This window comes from Corapipo altera, unplaced genomic scaffold (genome assembly GCF_003945725.1).
Source record: "Corapipo altera isolate COAL_440 unplaced genomic scaffold, ASM394572v1 64, whole genome shotgun sequence".
NCBI lineage: Eukaryota > Metazoa > Chordata > Aves > Passeriformes > Pipridae > Corapipo > Corapipo altera.
The window spans coordinates 12,389,718-12,407,958 of NW_020884893.1; the positions used below are offsets into that span (position 1 = coordinate 12,389,718).

The following is an 18,241-nucleotide window of genomic DNA, read 5'->3' on the forward strand; positions in this document are numbered from 1 at the left end:
CAGCCCACGAGCTCGGGGGCAGTTTGGATGTTCCCAGAGGGGCCATGCACTGCACACCCCACCATCTGCACAGCCCTCCCTGCAGAACCCTCCCAAAACAGGGGGGCAAATGCACAAACACTTCTGAAAATACAGTTGCATGTATGAAATGCCTCAATTTTATGTCTGTCAGTATGCAACTTGGATGGTTTTGTTTCCAAGTTTAAAAATAACATGTTAAACCAAGCACTGAGGGGTTATTGCAAAAAAGCTCATGCTAAATCTCTGCATGCTAAGAGGGTGTTCACATATGAACTGCAATTTGGTCTTGAGATATGGTGGACACAACCACAAGTATCAGCTGCAGACTAAAATTCTGAGCCTGTTCCTTCAGATGTACAGTTCAGGATAGACTCAAGTTTACTGAGTTCAGTTTCTGACTCAAATCTAGAGCAAAAATCTACATAAGTCAAAACAAGCTTGGTGTAAAAACCTTCCTAAAAGCTGCAGTGTGGGTAACTGGTGTGTGCATTGGTTTCTTTTCTTTAAAGGTCTGTCCTTTGCTTCCTAAACGTTAGGAAACCCACACTAGTGAACCAATGGCCTGGCAACAGATCACAAAGAGTACCTGAAAATGAGAGAGGTCATTCCTAAAAGCAAAGCAATTTTTATCTGGGAAAGTTGACAAAGAGAAGCCAAAGGGTTGCAGAGTTCATACACGATTTTAGCTCTGAAGTGATTCTGCCTTTGCACAGAAATCCGTGTTAAAATTTACCCTGAATAAACTGACAACTCATATTTCATTATTTTAAATAAACTGATAATAAACAGTCTTTAGGGGGGACAAAAAAGCATTAAAGCAGGCACTGCTGTTTGATCTCATGCTGGGTTAGCCCATACTCATGGTCTCCTTAGAAATACAGCACCAACACAAACTGCTAGCAACAAACACCCCTTCCTTCTTGTTTTCATTTCTCTCTGTCCTGGTACAATTATCCTTCCAATCACTGGTGGCTGCCCTCTCTGCTCCAGTGTCCCTAAACCCTGATATCCATACTCCACATCCCTTGACATCAAAATGTCCAGGCCCCAGCAATAGGAGCTCACTGATCTCCTCATTCTTCCTATTTCTGGACTTCCAGGAGCAGTTTTCTTGTGTTTGATTTCTTGGATCTCCAGCTCCTAGCAACATTTTTCAATAGTGCAAGTCCTCAGTGGCCACCACATGGATTTCCAAGCCTTTTTTTTTTTTTAATGCAAATTAAAAGTCTTTAAAACAGAGGAAATTCAGCCAAATGTAAAACCAACATTAAATGGCATTCAAGCAAATGGTACTTGAAAGAGAAGGAAAAAGATTTTCTTACATTCAAGGCTTCTTGAAATTTCTGAATCACTTCTCTCAACAGATTTTTGTTTTAAAAGGAATTATCTCAAATATTTTCCTTTTGCCATAATAACTGTAAATTATACATTCCATAATGATATCAGGTTAATAGAGATATATAAAGATACAGAACACTGCTATTTCAGAATTGGACTATTTCCTATCTAAAGAAAATACTATTCCAATTCCAAATTAGAAAGTCACCTTCAAATGAGAAACACAGCTTTCTTTATGAGAATGTTGAAAAGTCCTGGTTCAATAATTTCTTCCAGAATTCCTTCAAATCTGAGTAGTCATCAAAGCCAGCCTTTCCCAGAGAACTGGGTACATTTCACTGAAGCAGCAATCCTGTAATAAACCAAAGTCCTTGAGCAACAGCAAAATTCTTGATTAAAATAAAAACTAAAATCCCTTTTCTTTCCTGTGCAGCTCCAGAGCTGAGCTCAGTGAGCACAAAGTGTGTTGCATGGTTTTCTACTCAGGTTAATTTGTTATATCCTATAATGCCCAGAGCTTGGCACTCTGACTTGCCTTCCAGCAGCTTTCCCAGCACCTTCCCTCCCCATCCAGCCCAGGGAATATTGGGACCTAGAGCAGTGCTCCTGCAGGGAATGTGCAGCTCTGCTGTTCCTGGCACTGGGACTGACCAGGACGCTGGAGCTGCCCCTGGGAGTGCCCCACTCGGGCAGGGTGGGACACCAGCAGTGCTGGGGACCACGGTGGGCTCCCCTGGGAGCTGCTGTCTGTGGGATGCAGGCTGATGGCTCCTCAGCTCACACATCCCACCTCCAACACAACAGGTTTATCTTCAGGATGGACTGGATTGTCATGGTCAGCCAGTGGAGAGTGGGGTCTGTGTAAATGCCATCACTAACTGAGTTAGCAAAGCAATCATTGTGCCAGCTGGTCATTAATTACTTGTAAGAAGGTTTTGGTATCCAGGACTGCCTGTGACTGCAGAGATTTGGGTCTTCCCCTAACAAACTGTGCCAGGGAGATTTAGACTGGATATCAGGGTTGTCGAGCACTGGAAAAGGCTGCCCAGGGCAGTGCTGGAGGCCCCATCCCTGGAGGGATTTAAAAGACGTGTGGATGTGGCACTTGGGGACATGGTTCAGTGGTGGCCTTGGCTGTGCTGGGGGAATGGTTGGATCTGATGACCTTGGAGCTCTTTTTCCACCTAAACAATTCTGTGATTGTGAACTGCCCTGCCCTCCCCAGCAGTGGGGTCACTGCAGCAAGAGCTGAAGGTTATCCCTCCTGCACACATTTTCAGTATCACCTTTTAAAGATAATGTTCTACTTTTTGAGAGTCCTTAAACTTGGTTATGCTTCCTGAAATATAAGAAATAGTCAAGAATCCCTGCTCAGTCAGGGCAGACCTCTTTAAAACCCTTGCTGTACAGTTGCCTGTGCACCAGGAGAGCACAGAACCCTTCACTGCTGTTTTACAGTGCTGGTTTGACTATGCAGGTAACCTGCACTTTCACTGGGACTGGAACACAGCTCTTCTTTACCCAGGGCTAGTGGTTATTCCAGAGTTTGTTCCTCTGACAGTAGAAACCTTCCCCTTTATTCCATAAGGTTTGTTTCAAAGAATTGGCATTTTCCAACCAAAAGACTTTTAATGACAAAATTCCTGAACAGCTCTAATTATACCCTATGGCTCAGTCTGAGGGATAATATTGTTACTCAGTAAAATAACCATCCAGCATCCCAGTCTGTGTCCCTAATCCTCAGAACTTTGAGGGGGGAGCACTGGTGAGAAGCACAAAGATTTAGGGGGCTGTTAGGTGAGCCTGTGCTGCTTCTTGGACTACCCTGGATAAATGAAACAGCTGCTGTGGCATCAAAGCTGGGTGGAAAATGTTACAAAAGCAACTGGTTTCCAGTGAGAGAACAGACAAAGGATGTGCCCACCTTACCTGTGCAGCCCCAGCTGAAGGGGGGAACATCTGAAGGCAGCAGCACCTGGGGCTCCCCAAGTGCCCCCCAGGGCCACGTGAGGGGCTGTGCCTGGGCTGGGCTTTCCTGGCACCTCACCCAGCCCTCCCACCAGTCCTGGAAGCAACTGGAGTTAACTTTCTAATGAGCATAATTATTATTATTACATGCACGTCTATATATATAAAACCCCCCGATCCCCGGGAGGTTTCCCCAGACTGTCCCCGAAAGCAAACATTGCCCTGGGTGGGCTGTGATTGGGAACACGTGGACCCACAGCCCTGGGGCTCATTACCAGGGGAGCAGAGCCCAGGGCAGAGCTTCCTTTAATTCCTTGGGTTTGGAAACAGCCATGGAATTACCTGGAGAGGCTGGAGAGTCCCTGGGGTGCAATCAGTCCTGCAGCATGGGCTGGGCAGGCAGGGGAATAAAATATATCCACAATATAATATATCCACAATATAATATATCCACAATATAATATATCCACAATATAATATATCCACGCTGGCAGCTTGGGGAGCCACCCAGCTGGGGAGAGAGGAATCCCTCTTAATTAACGGCATGATGGACGACACGTTAGCAACACAAACCCTTTAATAAACCCCAGTGCCTCCTTTTCCAGCTCACAGCAGATGAAAGCACGCCGGGATACCTGCAGGAAAGGGGGTTCAGAACTGCTGGCAGAGCAGCTTGTGGTGAGGAGCTTTAATAGCTGCACATGGAGCTTTTGATTCCGGAGTCGATTGGAGACAAGGCTGCCTTGAAGCAAAGGAAGCAAGTTTCACTTTCAACCTTGCCCAAGGCTGCTACCCAGAGATGAAGATACCAGTGAAGAAGACTGAAATCTTAATTTAATTAACTATAATTCCCAATGGGACGAGCTTGGGAGGTTTGGTTCAGAGCGTGTTTATCTGAATCCGAGTTAAAGTATTGGCTTTCCAAGATACAGTTCCAGTTTTTGTTTGGCACAGGACTGAGACACAGACTGGATGTAAAGCTCAGATTCACTCAGATTTGCCCAAAGTATAAGGTACATAGATTTGGCTCATGTCAAAAATACATGTTTACATTTACAATGAATTCGGCCTTCTTCCACACTAAAAGCTATTTATTTAAACCTCTCATTTTGGTCATGTCTTTTCCATCTTATATTTCTTAGACTGCCGGGTCAAAAAGTGAGTAAATAGGTCAAATGTTTCAAAAAAAATGGAATACAGAGGCAATGTGGCTAGGACTTGGACTCCAGAGCTCTAAATTAAGCATATTAGCAAAGACTGGTATGAATTACTATTTATTCTTATGCTCTTTGATGGTCTTTGCCTCCTTGAAGACCAATTTTTGGTTTAGACCAAGAAAGGACAGGAAAAGGAAATGTCCCAGCTCTTGGCAGCTGTGGAGATCCCTGAGCTGAGTTCCTGGAAGCACAAAAACCTCAGAGAGATGGGGACAATGAAAACAAAATATGAATAAAGAAATAAAATCCTCATCAGGGCCCACCAAATGCAGCAGAAAAACCAGGCATGACCCTCATGGCTCTCAGGACAATTCCTTGACTCAGAGAAGGGACACAAAGCCCAGGCTGCAAATGTGACTACAACAGACTAATCACAAAAACAACAGAAAAACATTCAGGACTCTTCCGTAAGAAATTTAAGCATCTTGGGTCATTACACTGTCACAGGGTGACAGATGTGTCTGACCTGGGAGCAAGGCCAGGCTGTTGTGTGACACTGTGACTGTCCAACTCCACATCCTTGAGATCTGTGCAGGGCAACCCGTGAGGAAAGACTGCAGAGAGCAGCCACTGAGCACTGGCCTCTGTATCACACTCCACCACCACCCTGCCTTTCCTCCATGGCTCCCTGGAAAGCTGAGAGAGCACAAAACTCTCCAGTGAGCAAAAAACACTGCATTCCCAAAAAAGAAAGGAAAGAAGGGTCTTGCTTCAAACCTGCTGCTTCATTCTCGGATAAAAGTTTTTCATTTTTCCTTTTTTTTTTTTTTTTTTGGGGGGGGGAGCAATTTAGTGTGGCAAATAAAAGCCCAGCTAATTTTTAAATCAGTATGTAGCCAACTCAGCCACCCAGTAGCTCTGTCCTTGGGCAATATTATTGAAGCACACACAATCTATACTAAAGTGATCAGCTTCCCTCAGGCCTGCCAAGGGGATGCGTTAGGAGAGCCCAAAATATGACAGAAGGAAATTTATGTGCAACTTTTACACATAATATCTCATTATGACTCTCCCCAATCTTTCAATTTTAAAAATAAACGGCCTTTGTAATGATTTTACCAGGAGCATGTTGGAAGGGAGATTGAAAAAGAAAAAGGAAAGTGGCTTTGGCTACAGTTAATTCCTTTGCTCTTCTCCTTCTCTCGGGTTTTTCTTTAATTTTCCTGAAGATGTTTCCACTCAATTTAGGAAGAAATGGAATTTCCCCCTCCCTGCCACTGCTCTGTCTTTGTTATGCCCATGTTTTCAAAGATGGAATGGCTGACATAATGAAGCCTATGTCAATAGCAAAGTCATTTTGACCAGCTGGTAAATAATGAAAGTTTCCACTTGATGTGCAAGCCAAGTTACCCAGGGGACCCTCCCAGGCCACCCCTCACACACTGCACAGAGCTGAGAGCTCTGCCTGGGGAAACCAGAGCTCAGCTGGGGCTGGAGGCAGAGGCTGCTCTGCCACGAAGCACATCATGCACTTCTGGACACTGAAGAACTGATTGCACAATCCTGTCAGCTGGTGCTTGCAGGATCAGGCCCAAAGTGGAATTAAAAAAGGGTGGAGTAAATAACTGTGCACAAACAAGACAGGGGAAAGCCCCAGTGATGATTTATCTGCAGTACACAGGTGCCAGAGCTTGGGTTGATAAAGAAAGGGTAACACTGTGCCTTCCTCCTCCACTGAGATGCCAACTGTTGCACCATTTTCTACTGTTTCATTGTGGGCACCAGCAGGAATGACTCCGTGTGCTATTCCCACCGCCCAGACCACAGCCTGGGAACCCACGGGAGGTACCTGAGGTGAGAATCACTGGGAGCATTTTCGGGAACAACCTCCTCCTGGGGGGGAAGGAAAACAAACAAAGCCAAACTCCCACAGTTGTGCTGCAGCAGTGGGATGTTCTCAGGGTGGGAAGCAGAGTGGCTGCCAATGTACACTGAGTGTGGGGAGAGCGTTCCCAGGGCAGGCTCAGGGGCAGCCACCACTGCCAGGCACAGAGGACTGGAGCAAATGGGAAAAAGAAGCTTTTTTTGTTACACAGCACTACACCACATTTCCTTTGCATCCCAAACTCCCCAGTATCTTCTCAGGAGACAACAGTTCCTCTCTGATTCACCTCTTCCCCGCTCTGAAGCCCAGGACAGGGTCCTGCTGTTAACCATGGTTGCTTCATTCATCCATACATTGCTGCTGGCCTTTCCATGTGACTGCATCCTGCTTGGGTTTCATTTGTGATGTGCTTAGGAAACCAGTAGTAAAGTTATTGGTACCAAAAATCTGTACATACCTTCCAAAGGACTCCTGGTGCTCCTCATCCAGTTGACACTTCCCCGGTGCCTCCATCAAAACCTGCTCACGTGGAGTCAGTGGGTGATCCCAGCCCTGGGCTTTCAACTACAGCTTCTCTCTCAGGGATGAGCTTTGAATTATTTGAGTAATTCTGGAGAAACCGTAAAAATATTAAAGCTGGATCATGAAGTAAATAAGAAAAATGTATATATATTTAGTAAATGGCCATGACAAAAATAAGGTCAAAAACTACAGACAGTGGAATAAAAATATACATTTTTGCAAGAAGATTGTGTATTTTCGTTGTACTTCTGGTGTATTAGTTCTACATTTGAAGAGATAACTTGGTTTAGGCAGGACATGTTAATTTTCCTCAAGACAAAAAAAGACCGAGGTCAAAGGGCTAAACCTCAGTAGTTTATTCCAGAACAAAATAACTGGAGGTGACAACTGAACCAGGATCTCCCCAGGATGATTTTACAGACTAATGCAGCTCTTTTACCCATCCCACCAAGGCCTGGGAACAACTGTATTTAACAGGAGTCTTTCAACAGAGGGATGAAACTGAACATCCTGAGCTTAGAAATATTATATAAATATATATATAAAGGAGAGGAACCAGTGAATGTTGGTCAACAGGGATTGTTTGTTGTAGTAGCTTCACTGTAATATTTGTTTTGGGACGGAATGGCTGCATCAACATTGTTACCGTCAGTATTAGGGACATAAAATACCATCAGATGAACAGAATTTAGGAGAAAGTGGCAAAAAATCATCAGCCTGGGGATTGCTGTGGGCATAATGCCATCAGTGAAATCTTGAGACCTCAGTTTTCTTCACTGTAAACCAGCTACAGCCCATTAGGTTAATGAGAATTCATTTTTTTTAGAAGGCTTCAATTTGTGTGGAAATACAAAGCACTGGACACATCCCAAAGCCATTTTTCCATGTGCAGTGTGAGGAATCTTTTGTATTGAGTTGTTATAATTGCATCCACCACTACAGAAGTCAGGCTTATCTCTGACACATTTTCTATGTGGGATATGAGGACATGTTCATTTCCAAACACACTGATCTCCAAAAGAAAAGACTGACTAAAAAGAACATTAAAAATTATTTAAGAAAGAACATTTAAGAGCATTAAAAAGGGCAAGAGGCTGGGAATGAGGACAGAGGAAGACAGGAGAGCAGAGTACACTGTGGTGGGGCTATTTCAGCCTCATCTGCTCTTTTGGAGACCTCCCATCCCAGGCCAGTGTCACACTTTTGCTCCTGGCAGGCTGACCACAGAGGGGACCTGGTCTGGCACTTGGTCACAGTCACCTCAGGCAGCCAAGAAGTTCAGTGACTGCTTGTGGTTTCAAATCCCAGAACCCGTGAAGCACAAATACAGGTTTCAAATGCGAGGCTGTGACCTCTCCACTCACCCATAAAACATGCCCAAAGTCATAATAAACAAAACATTACAATTCAGGGTGGCAAGGCATAAACCAGTCATATGTATTTTCTTTCTGGCCACTTAAGCAAATCTTAGCCTTTACCAAAAACTACCTCAGTGAACTAAGTTAGCAAAACAATCCTGATTACAACATAGGTTAAAAAAAAAAGTCAAATAAACTTAACCTAGAGTTTCTCATGGGATGTTTCATGTTCTTGTTGCAGAGCAGAATATGGGCCAGGATAAACATGGAAGGGACACAAGTGTGATAATATAATGACACCTTTTATTAGCTGAAAGGAGGAAAAAGAATAACAGAACTTTAGATACATCAAAGGTCTTTTTTCTTCACTTTTTAGGATGCAGCAAGGAAAAACCACAGCTTGTATATTCCTGACAATGCTCATCTTGTCAGGAGCATGAACTCACGTTGTTGGTTTTTCGTGTCTCTGGACAGACAGCGAGGGAGGGGCAGGGGGAGAAAAAGAGTGGCTTTGTAGGAATGCAGGGACCTGGCAGCTGGTTCTACAAGGATACGAATTTCCAGGTCACACTTACCAGCACGAATAATAAACTGCAGAGGGTTCTGGCTCCTTCCAGTGCCACGGGGGTGACCCTGGTCAGCTGCTGTCCCGGCGCAGCTCCAGCGAGCGCAGCCAGGGAAGGAGCACGGGAGGATTTTTAGGAAATACTGACTTTTGCTGGAAATTAAGATGGGCACTTCTGTGTGTCTGAGGCTCATCACAGAGGGGACAAGATTTAGAGCTGCTGGATAAAACAAAAAACCCCATGCAAAACAACCAAGAGGAGATAAAGCCAGGGGTAAAAGGGCTGTGCTGGCACTCCCCTGTCTGCTGCCTGTTATCAGACACAGCAGAGTTGGTGCAGTGGGTTAATGATTTCTTTTCCATCCTCTTACATCTTTTTCAGCCCCTGCCATCATTTATTATAGCATCCTTACTTTGTTACTCAGATTGACAGAAGGGGAATAAACTTTACCCTGCAGGTGTTTTCAGGAGAAAATATCTTTTCCCCAGGAACTGGATACTAGATTTGGTGAGTAATAGCTATTTTTCCCCAGCAGTTCATGACACTGGAGAAGCAGACACTTTTTGCCTGGTTATTTCAGATATGTTCACCTATGCTAAAAACCATACTGTAAATACACATTTTTAAATGTAGGATGTATTGTAGAGCAGTAGGTTAGAAAGAGTATTAAAAGATCTGACCCTTACATCGATTTTAGAGCATTACATTTTGTCATCCTTGGTGCAGACAGACCAAGAAGCTTAATATGTATTTATCACACGAGAACCAGATTAAGTCCATTTTACCCTTTCAAAGTAGATCTCAAACTTCCTTAGCAATGATGGCATTTCTTTCAATTGACTAAAATAAAAAAGGGATTAATAGGATTTAGGGTGACTGGAAAGAGGGAGCCATCTCTAAAGGAGATTTCAGAACACAGGCAAGGGAGATGGAGAGGCCTTTCCCAACACTTTGCTTTCTTGTTAATACATTAGTGCAAAACTGCTGCTAAATCACTTCTTTCTCTCGATGTTAGTACACATATATAAAATATGTGTATAAAATGTGCATAAAATATGTATATAGGAATTATATATACATAGATATAGATGCAAAAAGGGAAAACATGATGAGCCTAATGCACACAGGTATTTAGGAGGCAGCCAGCAAAGGGCTGAAGGAACAGGGGAGAAATCATCAACTAATCAGGCCTTTCAGAAGCCAAGGACAGTTCAGCAAGTGTTGGAGAGAGGGACAGGGAGGGAGAGCGACACCTCACAGTGGCTGCAGTGGCTGATGGAGGAGCTACAAGCCTTGCACACACATGGTTGGGGCTGCAGCACTGGTTTTTGCCCCCCTGTCTCTGTTAAGCAGCACTGGATGGAACAAGGTGTTGTGTTTCTATTTTTTGTTCCAACAGCGTCACTGAAACTCAGAGGCCCCCCAGGAAAAGGAGAAAAAAGACCTGTATTTATGCCAGGAGCAGCTTCTCTGCTTTCCACAGAAGAAGGAACCTCTGGACAAAGGGCTGGGACTGTCCCCACGTGCCATGGGAGCTGTGCAGGCTGGACCAAACTCACCCACCCCTCCGAGATCCAGCGCTCCAGGGAAAACCTGGATGAGTGTTAAAAATGGCTGGAGAGAACATGTTACACCTCCATGGATTGCCTGGAAGGCTGGACTGGAGCACAGGAGGAGTTCACCCTGTTTCCAAGGAGCACAGGCAGGATAATTGTGCTGATGCTGGACGTGCCCAGCTAATCCAGATCCATCAGGCACTGCCAGGCCGAGTGCCCAGGGATGGAGATGGTGATGCTGCCAGTGTGTCTCTGCCTGCAGGGGCTGGGGAGGGACAGGGAGTGTGGGGCCGCAGCTGAGTCCTCACTTGTCTCACCAGCTCTGTAAAAACAACTAGGAGAGGGAACCAAATGGCAAAAAAAGCATGCCTTAAAACTGCTTTTCTGCATTTCTTCTGGTCTCCTTCCAGCCATTGAGCAAGCTATTGTTTGCTGCAGTAGTAAGCTAAATAAAAATTAAATCTTTTTAGGGATTATACAGCTTTTATTTAACAATTACTCTGCCACTAATGCTAACATGATTTAGATGTTCTCTGCTGTGGAAGGTTCAACACTGGCACACAGACACAGCAAGAATGCCCAGCTGCAAAGTCCCTCTGACATCCAATTAACATATGGGCAATTCCATGGAACATAGTCCATAGACTTTTTTATATTTCTTTGGAGGATGAATGTTTTTGGAGATAAGGCCTACGGAGTAGGTCAAGCAACATGATGTACAACATCAGCTTTATCTAAGTGCAGCGGACCTTTATCCAGCCCTAAGTTAAAACAGTACTCTTTGCAATAAACATAATTTAAAAAAAAGGGAAACCCATTTTGTTGCCAATTTTGGGAGGGGGTGGGGGGATGGCTTCCACCATCAGAGACCCCAAATGTGTAGCTGTAGCTCACCTGTCCACGTGGTGCTGCTTACACACCAGCTGACACTGGCCTTGCTACAAGAGTGCAAAAGCAGGTGAAACCCAGGAGTGATCTATAGCACTATTTATTGTGGCAGCTTTGGGTCATTCCACAGGTCACATATTTGCCTTATTGGATTAGCAGTGAACACATGTGTGCATCACACACACAGAGCAAATTCCTGTCTCTTTTGGTCTGGCTTTTTGGCAAGGCAGCAAGAAAACCCCATTTCTCCTTTACCGTGGCAGGACAGAAAGCTTTGCCCCAGCCTCATCCCAAATCCCTGCCCAGCCCTCCTTCAGCCATGCACAGGTGTCCCCTTGTGTCCCACTATGGTCCCATGAACCTGAGCCACTGCTTCAGCCTCCCCTTCAAGCCACTCGTGCCATGCAGGCTGGGCAACCAGGCACAATCCTGGTTTGATGGAAATCAAAGACAAATCTCCCATTTCTGGCAAGATTAGCTGCCCTAAATCTCCATCACCAGTGCAGCTCTTTAGGAGCACAGTAATTCTCCACCAAATTGAATCTTCCCTGACAATTGGCAGCACATCAGAGACAATTCACAGGCATATTTTTTCCCCTTTCCTAACAGGAAATAGGGTTTGTGTTACATTTACAGTGACCTGGAGCTCCGGGGGCAGACTAATATCTTACCTAAACAAACAGACAGTATTTCTTCCCTGATACAGGCAGATGGTGTGGGAAGGAAAGCCAGCTTGGTTGTGGCCTTCCCAGCTCCCAGCAGCAGAGTGGGAGGTGTCAACAACACACAAACCTGGGAACACCAACTCGAGGATCCTCAACACAGCCCGGGATGATGGTTCAGAAGGTCTGGAGCTGTGGGTCATTGTTTGCACTTGGTCCTTGTTTCTGTTTGAATGAGATGACCATTGTCTCATCTCCTGTGCACCTCAGCAGTGTGAGGTGGGGGTTTCATCACTGCTCAACCCATGGCAAGGCAGAGAGGACCCAAACAGCCCCTTCTGCCAAACCTCTCCACCTCCCTGGAGTCTGCAGCATTTTCCCAGGAGGCTCCCACTTGCCCTTGTGGGGACAGGGAGATAATGCTGGGCTTTATTTGTGGTGGATTTAAAAAAGCAAACTCCACAGTGTGTGAACCAACTCTGGGGGACAGGAACTTGCACCAGATGTCACAACTGTTCAGTGTCCGACTGACGAGAGCGCCTTCAGAAATAAGAAATGCCTCCACGTGCTTGTGAGACAAACAGTATTCAGATACTATTTTTCTTGGATTTCCCTCCCCTGATACACTGCTGTCTGCTGTGCCCTGAAGTGATAGCCTGTTCGTCCCTTGTAAAAATCAGAGAAACAAACCCAAACCGATGGGGAAATCTGGCGATTGCAAAACTCCACCCCCCACGTGCATCACACTAACCATGCACAGGAAAAGCAGAAGTGAAAAGAACCTTCACACCCATTAATTCCAAATGCCAAAGGCACCAGAAAATGCTGTTTCAATGCTCACCTATCCCAGTAACAGGACTGACCTCTCTGCTGCCCAAGATCCACTCAGCTCAGCAGCCACTGCTGTCCTGCTATAAACAGGCTTTGCATCACATCCTCAGCTTCCCCCCCCCCGTGCACAGGATCAGGCCTCCTGAAGATCCCATGCCTTCAGGATACCCAAGGAGAGCACAGTTTAGAGCTGAAGGCAATGTCTCCCAGTCTCAGATATTTCTGGTTTCTGAAACACTGCAAAGAAACAAAGCCTCTGCAGCTCCTCCCCTGCATGTCTGTGCCCTCATGGCAATGAGGGAGGCAGAGGAACTCCCCAGTAACTCAGGGTGAGCACCAGTGCAAGGGAGTCCCTCTGTGCAACACCTTCCTGAGCCCTGACCCATCCCACAAGATTCCTGGCTGCATCCAACACAGGAAAAAATACACTTCAGGCTGCTGAGAGCCAGACAAAGTCTGCCTGCATAGAGGAAAGCAGAATAGTGGTAGGAGGAGTGAAATCCAGAGTGGGATAAATGTCTGCAGCAGCAAATATTCTCTGGGGGAGCAGCACAGACACGGTGTCAGAGAGGCAGCACTGCTGCTGCAATGACTGGCTCTAAGCTGTTGTTTTGGCTTTCCAATGCAACCACAAGTCTGTTCATGTTAGGCACAGACCTCTCTCTCCCTGGTTATTTCCAGGAATCAGCCATCAGCAGCTGACAATTACAAGAGCAGTGTGAGAGCTGTGGCTGCCCAGTCTCCGCAGGTCTGAGGCTCTTGGGTCACTTTTTTCTGCAAGAGAAACAGCTGTTGACCTTTGGTTTTCCGTGTCACTCATTGCCATGGTGTTGGACAGAGGTATTTTAGGATGACCATATCTGTTTACACCCACAGTTACAACATATCCCCTACAAATCTCACTGTTAGGTGGACGAGCAGTGTGCCAGCCAGCCGTCACTCCCACTTGTGTGGATGCTCTCTAATCACCCCCTTCAGTAATTCTGCTAGGCCAGGGTTGAATTTGGGAAAGCAACTGAATTTTAACTCCCTGAATCTATTTTGGGGCCCCCAAAACCTCCTGCTGAAGCTCAGTGAAACCCTATGCCAGCCTCAAACGAGTGAGAATTTTCTGTGACTGCATCCTGTGGTTTCAGCTGGTTTTGCAATTAAGTTTGTGTCCTACTTTTGGTCTGAATTTCAGCTGATGCCATGCTCAGCTCAGATAAATCAGAACCCTAAAATGAAACTCAACCCTCTATAAGCCTCTTCTCTGAACTAACTGTTGCCCTACATCTTATTTTTTTGTTGTTATTCTTTTCCCCACCTCATTTCCAGTCAAGTCAAACTCTCCTCTAGTCACTCCTCTTTCCTTCACTGCACAAGTGAAAGGAGCCTCCCAGTGTGTTTGGAGGTGGCTACCAGGCCTTTCCTTCCAAATGCACATTAATCAGTGCCTTTGCTTCCAGCCCTCAGACATTCCTGGAAATATAAACTCAAGAAGCTCTGTTCTCCATGGATGGGCTCTGAATCCTGGGCTCAGCATCCCCAAAATGCAGTTGGTGTGCACACATGGATGATTTCTGCCTGTGCATCAGGAGCTCAGCACACATGACAGTGTTGGTGCAGCCTGAGAAACACTTTCTTACCTTATTGATAGTCCAGAGCATGAAAAAGTAGGAAAGATAAACAAGCAGGAGTGGTTTATCCAGTGAAGAGCAGTGGTCAAGTGGCTCACAGCCTTCAAGGGCTCAAGGGCTTCCCATCTTTCCAGGAGTTTGAAGTGGAGAAGCTGAAGCTGGGGGCTCAGTCCCAGGCTGAGGCTCCAGAGGTGCCGGGGCAGAGCCGCTCCTGTCGCCGCAGCTCGGGACCTGCTGGGCTGTGCTTTGGGTTCTGCAGCTGAACGTGTTCCCTCCATCTGTGTAAACAAGGAGCAGAGAAATTTAACATTACAGGCAAAACACAGGAGAGGGAAGGAGGGTTGAGCAGCTTTTGGCTACGCAGCAAAGAAACTTGGTGGGATTTGGGCTTCGACTCAGTCACGTCCTCATTTTTCAATCCAGACGACAGAAAAGAGCAAATGCCCAACAAAAGGGGAAAAGGGAAAAGACCTTTCAAGGATTGTCTTTCAAGGATTGTACCTTCCAGGCCAGCAACATAACCTGTGAGAACTCAATCTGATTTTAATGTGGTGGGAAGTGTGCCTGGGACTCCAAATAATGGTGTGTTGTATGTAAAGTTACACAGAGCCCAAGCTGGATGGGGCCCTGAGTAGACACAGCAGGAGGGAAAACTCTGCAGGAGCCCCATGTAAATAAATAAATAAATAAATAAATAAATAAATAAATAAATAAATAAATAAATAGATAAATAGATAAATAAATAAATAAATAAATGTCAGCACCATTTGAATATTTACAGGGTTTGGTATTATTGTTTAGGTACATTAAAATAATCCCCAACAACATCTGTCAATAAAGTCCTCAGCTGCATAACCTCTGTGTAATTAGTGATTTTTTACGTGTTCCTCTCTACAAATACATAAATTTCTTGCCAGTCTTATCCTGTCCTGCCTTGCCCTACCCAACATTGTCCAGCATTCCTTTCGTTCCCCAATAACCTCTGGAGAGCCTCCCTCATATGGACTTCCAGGTGCATCTGATCTGACAGATAAGACACTGAATTTGTGCTTTTTGCTAAAAGGTTCCAGTCTAAAAAAAGCATCTGATTAAAGCACATCATGTATTTAAAAAACCCTCTGCCTAAACAGGACTACAATCAGAAATGTCACACAAACAGTTAATAAATTTTCAATAAAGACATTTTTTTAAAAATCAGATCCTCGAATCCTGTGATATCTGGGAGTACCTGGATCTGCCTGGATTGCAGAGAAAGGTGCCCCACTGCAGGTCTCTCATGCTGGGCACCCCCAGTGCACATTCCTGCCATAGAAGATCCTTTCTGGCCTCTATTTCCTGCAGTGGAAATTGGGATTGAGGGAGCTCTGCTCCAGCATTGCTCCCCCCAGGAGCTGCAGGGGTTGGGGTTTGCACATCACCCCAGGCACTGGATGTGCTGCAGGTCCTATGATGGAGTTTGGCCAACTGGAATAAAAGTAAAATATCAACTTACAATATTTTTTAAATGTATAAAGGAGATATTAATGACGGACAAATAGCAAGTATAAGTAGTGAGTAGAAAAGAATGACTGAAAAAACCCTAGAAGCCCTTACAAGCAGTTGGCATTGGTTCAGGCTGTGTATTCATCTAGATACTAGAAATCTGCCCCCAAAACAAGAGAGCTGTGGAAAAGCTGGTGAAGTTTCCTTTTCTTAGCTGTGAGTGTGAGCCCATATATGGTTCTAATTTTCTTAAGCTATCAGATAATAACAGATGCACAAAGCTTTCCCTGAGACCCTCTCCCTCACACACACAGACATACACCACCCAAATCAGACCCAAACAGGATGGTGTGGGCAGAACAATGGGAAGCAGACAGCAGCTGGTGCTGTAAAACAAAACACACAAAACACACAAAAGGAAAAAGAAAATCACAAGCAAAGTGGTCAAGTAACTGTCTCCTTGTCTCCTGCCCTCCTCCACCTTTTTTTTTTGGTAACTTGATTGCAAACCAAACCTCGAAGCAGATCTTTGGGGTGGGGAGTCAGGGCTGGAGAGGAAGGAGTAGATAACCTGCAATTTCCTAAGACCTGGTCTTCTGCATTTTCACAGAGGTAATTTGGGGAGAGGAGCTGGGCAATGGAGCTCTGTGAAAGCCCAAACTCCCTAAAACAAAGAGGAACATCTGGTGCCATCCATGGACTTTGATTCCACTTAAACAAGGTTCTTTTCTATTCAGGATCAACTGCATTTATTATTCTTCTACTTTCAAATTGTCAAGCAGTGAGTCACAGAGTGACAAAAATGTGATGTGATTTATAGTACCCATCTTGCACAGGCAGTAATATAAAAGGTGTAAACAACATATTATTGTTGTCATTCCTGTTGGCATATTATTAAGAGTAATCAAGAATCCACTAGATTCCTCTGTCACATCCCAGTACAACATCTTTGTCTGTAGAAAATACATAAATTGGGAAAGTAATTGAAACAAGTGGAGGAAAGGCTCATGGGTTACGTGCTCCTGGATCTGAAATCAACTTCAGGTCTACTTTTTTCTCTTATCTTTTTTATCATATATCCAAAAAAAAAAAAAAATAGTTTCAGTGCAAAATCAAAGGCAGCTTTTGAAAAGTCAGAATGAGATGGAATGTTTCACACCACACAAATACACGAGATTTGTCCTGCCAGCATAAGTACGTGAGGAACCAGCCATGTGCTCTACCCTTTTTATTCCTCTGAGCTGTGTAAACTACTCAAAACTGGAGGGCACATGTCACTCACACTGACATGTAAATCATTACTGCTTTGTCTGCCAGCAAATCTGTGTAAACCAATGCTGAGGCCAGGTTCATTACATTGACATTTTTACCAACAAGTAAATTGAAAGGTTACATTGTTGACATACCAGATGTTATGCAAACTGCTTTTCAAACCATGGTTTCCATACATCTCTATAAATAAATAAATTAGACACTTACAAATGGTGTGTGAATCAATATATGGCAAATCACCCGTTTATACACACATAGCACAAACTACTGTGTGTAAACCCCATATTTCACACAATGTCAAAACCTCCTTTTCCACCCAGTACTTTTCATTTTCCCGAAAATAGCTGTCATCTATGTAAATGTTTTCCCTCAAGACCAACTGTTCTTCATGGTAAGAACAGTGCATGGAAACCTGGGTGCCTGAATTAGCACATGGTGTCAGCAATGGGAGCTCAGAATACAAGTGAGAGTTAGGCCAAGACACAGCTTTAAGGATTTGAGTCTATGTGTCTAAAAGAGTAGATTTGCATGTGATAAGTTCAGGCACACTCAGTTGTTTAATATGGATTTTCTCCAGTTTGGATTAAGCCTCAGGGTATTTTGACCCCCTCTTTCTGCATTTTTTCCCTCCTTGACTCATCTCTACGAACAAAAATAAGCAAAATGCTATTTGTCCAATGAGATACTTATCTGAGACTGACTCTACCTTCCTGGAGATGCCAGTCAGGACTGAGCTTGCAGATATAGTCTCTGTGAAGTACCTGTGGCCCAGAAGGAAATCACAAGGGTTATTAATGCAATTTTAAAATGGTGCTGCACTCCCTCAGTCTCAGCACTAAACCCAAGAGGGGCTGCACCAAGCTTAGCTTAGAAAGACCTTTGGGTACCTCAGGCTCCATTACTGCAGGAGAGGTGCTTGGTCCCTGTTCCTCAGTGTCTCCCACTGCAATCATCATTTCTCCAGAAGTCCCCTGCAGTGCCCCTGATTTCTTGCCATGCCCAGTTTGCAACCTATGAATGGATTCCAGTGTAAATCAGGGCGAAACAGATTCATTTCCTAAATCTCCAGTTGCAGAGAAATGAGATTTCTTGGAATGATGGTGATGCCTTCTGCCA

The 18,241-nt window shown here is 44.7% G+C and overlaps 1 long non-coding RNA gene across 2 annotated transcripts in view; it reads right to left on the minus strand.

Moving 5' to 3' along the window:
• Window positions 1-6,832: 6,832 nt before the first annotated feature.
• LOC113948642 overlaps window positions 6,833-18,241 on the minus strand; it is a 38,703-nt gene continuing 27,294 nt past the window's right edge. For both annotated transcript variants that reach the window (XR_003528198.1, XR_003528197.1), the window contains exons 5-6: window positions 14,381-14,649; window positions 6,833-6,979 (exon numbers count right to left, since the gene is read on the minus strand). This is a non-coding gene — a long non-coding RNA (uncharacterized LOC113948642). The remainder of the gene's footprint in view (window positions 6,980-14,380; window positions 14,650-18,241) is intronic.